This window comes from Pongo abelii, chromosome 17 (assembly GCF_028885655.2).
Source record: "Pongo abelii isolate AG06213 chromosome 17, NHGRI_mPonAbe1-v2.0_pri, whole genome shotgun sequence".
In the NCBI taxonomy this organism is placed as follows: domain Eukaryota; kingdom Metazoa; phylum Chordata; class Mammalia; order Primates; family Hominidae; genus Pongo; species Pongo abelii.
In genome coordinates this window covers 21,704,930-21,709,538 of record NC_072002.2, presented here as the reverse complement: position 1 = coordinate 21,709,538, position 4,609 = coordinate 21,704,930, and the positions used below count along the sequence as shown (strand labels likewise).

Below are 4,609 nucleotides of genomic sequence, written 5' to 3'. Positions count from 1 at the left end.
AGCAAAGCAATAGACAAAAGCTGGGAGGGGAATAATATATGAAGCAAAACTCAACAACGTTGGTAATTATTTTTTTAAATTTTATTTGACATCCTGCAAAGCTTTATTCTTTACAGGAACAGTCAGTGCCCATCACTCCCTGTCAAAAGCCAAATAAGCTGCTCTCTCTAGAGGAGTGGCAGCAGTCCTGTGTGGTCCAGTGAGATCCAGAAGGTTCCAGGAGACCTTCAGTCCTGAGTCCCTTTCAGTCATCATCGTCTGAATCTGATTCTTCTGCTGAGTTGGACGCGCTCTCTGGCAGGTCGTCTCCCATCTGCTGGACCCTTCCCGACTGTACATCCCACACATATTTGATGGTCACCTTAAATTCAGCCATCTCATACCCACAAAGCATCAGAACACCAGCCCGCTCCGGGGCCAGCAGGTGGCCCTCCTTGCACACCTCGTTGTCGGACAGCAGGGTCACCACACCTCTCTGAAAGGTGGTGGGCAGGCCTGGCTGCCTCAGCTGTGGCTTCATGGAGTGGGGAACTGCTCCAGGGGCCCTGGGTCCAGGCTCACGGTGAAAGCGGCTTTGTTATAGCTCAGCTGTAGTCCATTTCCGTGTATTCTGTGAACCACTCATTCACCTCCTTCTTCCTGTGGTTGGTGAACAGGAGATCCGCTTCACCCCTCAAACTTTTGCTGACCTGGTGCAGGTTGTCTCTGCACTCACCCAATGGGCTCCGACCCAAGGCTGCCATCATCACCTTGTTTTTGCCAAAGAACATCTGGCTGTGCTTCCAGGCATTCCAGATGTCCTTCAGCTTGCTGTTCCACGTGTTGGCCACAGAGAGATGAAAAGGTACTTATCGGTGTCCACACGTTTCCGAAGCTCTTCTATCAGGTGTTATATCAATTTCAAGCCTTTCTTGGCAGTTTTGGTTAGGGACTTTCTTGTCATGCTTGGATTTGGGCATTGTTCTGAAGCCACGTGTGGCAGAAGATGGTGCAGCCCCAACACTGGTAATTACTGATGGCAGGGGGTGGATGTGTAGGGCTTTATGTTATCTCTCCTCTACTTTTGTGTATGTTTACTTTACTATTTATTTTATTTTATTTGAGACAGGGTCGTCTTGCTCTGTCACCCAGGCTGGAGTCCAGTGGCTCAATCTTGGCTCACTGCAACCTCTGCCTCCCAAGCTCAAATGATCCTCCAACCTCACCCTCTTAAGTCGCTGGGACCACAGGTGCATGCCACCACCCCCGGCTAATTTTTTTTCTTTCTTTTTTTTTTTTTCTGTAGAGGTAGGGATTCACCACATTGCCCAGGCTGGGTGGTGAACTACTGAGCTTGAACAATACATGCTGGGATTAGAGGGATGAGCCACCACACCCAGCCACTTTTGTGTAAAATGTTGGCTGGGCGCGGTGACTCATGCCTGTAATCCCAGCACTTTGGGAGGCCAAGGTGGGCGGATGACTTGAGGTCAGGAGTTCGAGACCAGCCTGGCCAACATGGCGAAACCCCGACTCTAATAAAAATACAAAAATTAGCCAGGCGTGATAGTGCGCACCTGTAATCCCAGCTACTATGGAGGCTGAGACAGGACAATTGCTTGAACCCAGGGGGGCAGAGGTTGCAGTGAGCCGAGATTGCGCCACTGTACTCCAGCCTGGACGACAGAGTGAGACTCCATCTCGATAAATAATAAATAAATAAATAAATAAATAAATAAATAAATAGTCTGCAATAAAAAATGTTTTAAGTTTAAGAGTAAGATCACAAAAATAATACTCAGATATAACAAGTTTTTCTTCTGTGACTCATGTGAAGGACTCAGAGGCCAGGATGGTGGTGAGAGCCACTGCCTCCATGTGGCACGTGGGTTGCCCCGTGTTCCAGGCCTGCCCCGCCTCGGGGCCTGGCACCTGCTGCTCCTTTGGCCTGGAATGTTCTCACCCAAGACCCCTGCATCTGACTCTCACCTCCTTCCTTGTGTGTCCCTCGCGTGGCTTTTTCATGAGGTCTTCCTTAACTTCTCTGAATAAAACTCCCACTTCTCGTCCTCCCAATCCCTCTCCCCTCTAGTTTGACACCAAAGTACCTTTCACCCACTGAGCTCCTGTGTGTCACAGAATGAAACGGTAGGGGCAGGGTTTTGTCCTGCTCACCAACGGATATCCTTGGACAGTATGTATGTATGTATGTATTTCTGTTTGTTTTTCTTTTCTTTTTTTCCTGCTAAACAACCAAACAGGCACAACCTAGCACAGTGTTTTTTTTGTTTTTTGTTTTTTGTTTTTTGTTTTCCAAGACAGAGTCTCGCTCTGTCACCCAGGCTGGAGTGCAGTGGTGCGATCTCGGCTCACTGCAAGCTCCCCCTCCCAGGTTCACGCCATTCTCCTGCCTCAGCCTCCCGAGCAGCTGGGACTACAGGCACCTGCCACCACACCCGGCTAATTTTTTGTATTTTTAGTAGAGACGGGGTTTGACCGTGTTGGCCAGGATGGTCTTGATCTCCTGACCTCGTGATCTGCCTGCCTCGGCCTCCCAAAGTGCTGGGATTACAGGCATGAGCCACTGCGCCCGGCCAGCCTAGCACAGTGTTTAACGGTGGGAGGTCCCTGGCGAGTCTCTGCCAGGTCTCTGCCAGGACATGAAGGAGCGGCTCGGGTTCCAGGCTTCTGTCAGATGCACCGGCCGCCTAGGCTCCCAGAGCCTTCTATTCTTACAGCAGGTGGCTGCCATGCTTCTGACATTTCCCTGACACACAGGCTGCCTCCAGGGCCATCGCCAAGGATGGTGCAGATTTGCAGGCCCGCGTAAACCCAGCGAGCCCTTTAGAGGTTTGGGAAGGAGAGGTCACCATTGTTGGCTCTACTGTGACTGTCCTGACTTGGCCCTCACTGGGCATTAATGCTTCAATTTCACAATGTGCTTGGGCAGATGCCCCCTGGTCCTAAGAGAGGCCCCGCTCATCCTAGGCATACTTAATTAGTATTAGAGACGTCCATCTTTTCTGGATGGAGGAAATTGAAGCCTTGAGCCCATGTAATGTCCTCAATGGAGCAGTTCAACACCAAGACATGCTAGAAACATTCTAGAGGCCTTCACCAATGTGAAAGGGGCTGAGGCTGTCTCTACAGCAGCCACCTCCCTCTGGAAGGAGGAAGGACCTAAGACCCACACCCGCTCTCCACCCGACCAGTCCTAACTCCTCTTGTTGGCTCAAGAGTCCCCCTTTCTTCTTCACTGAGCCACAAGACACAGAGCAGTGAGTAGCATCAGAGCAGCCTGTAAGAGTCTGGATGCCAGGAATGGAGTGGAACCCGGAAGTTCAGCTTCCAACAGACAAACACAGTCAGAGCTCCCTTTTTAGAGTCCCTCCTGTGTAAACACACAGGGCATACAGGCATGACTTTCAGGAGCATCACTGCAGCGTGGCATGCACAGACAACACAACAGAAGTGACCTCAGTGCTGTTTTGGAGGACAGATGACATGCATCTTGGTTCATGCAACTCAACACCGCACTCATGTGAAATAGAATGAGTAGATTTGTGTTTTGATATAAAAAGTAAGCTATATTATTGAGTGAAAAAGCCAAATTGCCCACCAGTATGCAAAGCAGATTTACTCTTATTAGAAATGGAGGCCAAGCGTGGTGGCTCACGCCTGTAATCCTAGCACATCAGGAGGCCAAGGCGGGCAGATTGCTTGAGGCCAGGAGTTTGAGATCAACGTGGGCAACACGGCAAAACTCCATCTCTCAAAAAATACAGAAACTAGCTGGGCCCAGTGGTGCATGCCTGTAGTCCCAGCTACTTGGGAGGCTGGGACAGGAGTATCAATTGAGTGCAGGAGGTGGAGGCTGCAATGAACCAGGATCACACCACTGAACTACATCCAATCTGGGCGACAGCAAGATCCTGCCAAAAAAAAAAAAAAAAAAAATCTAGCAGAGGACAGAGGAGTGTATACAGATAAACAAATACATATTGTATTTGCACCCCCTGTATTAGTTTTCTACTGTTGCATAACAAATGGTTACCAAAACACCAGGGGTTTGGTCTAGGTCCTGCTGCTCACAGCACAGAAAGCCAGTCATCAAGACAACCAGTATTGGCAGGGAAGACAGCTTGAATTAGGTGCTGCAGCTGAGGAGATGGGAATTCAGTCTCAAGTCCATCTCTCTGACTATCTAAAATTGGGGGTTTATGTAGAAGGGAAGAAATGTAACTACATGCAGGAAAACAGTAATTAGGGAAGAATGAGGAAGAGGAGTTGGTCAACAGGCAGCAGCAGGTGGTGCTTAGGCAATCATGAGGGTTGAGGGCCTGGCCACTCATCCTCCAGAGGCTGTGAGCTTATAAGTTTCAGCTCCTTGATACTACCTGGGAGTCCTGATGGTCGGTTTCCTGAGAAAGGAACTCAGATAAGACAAATGTAACTTTCTCAAGTTTTAAGACTGAGAGGGTCAATTTCTATGTTTATTCAAAAGAAATGATAAACATCAGTTTTATGGGACAATTGGTCAGGTTTCAAAACCACAAACTCAGTGGCTGAAAATAATGCCTGACTTTTGCTCACAGTTCTGTAAGTCAGAAGCCAGCACTGCCTGGAGGAT

At 49.0% G+C, this 4,609-nt stretch overlaps 1 pseudogene; it reads right to left on the bottom strand.

Annotated features, from left to right (window-relative positions):
• Window positions 1-244: 244 nt before the first annotated feature.
• On the bottom strand, window positions 245-959 carry LOC100439433 (mRNA turnover protein 4 homolog; annotated as a pseudogene).
• Window positions 960-4,609: the final 3,650 nt, after the last annotated feature.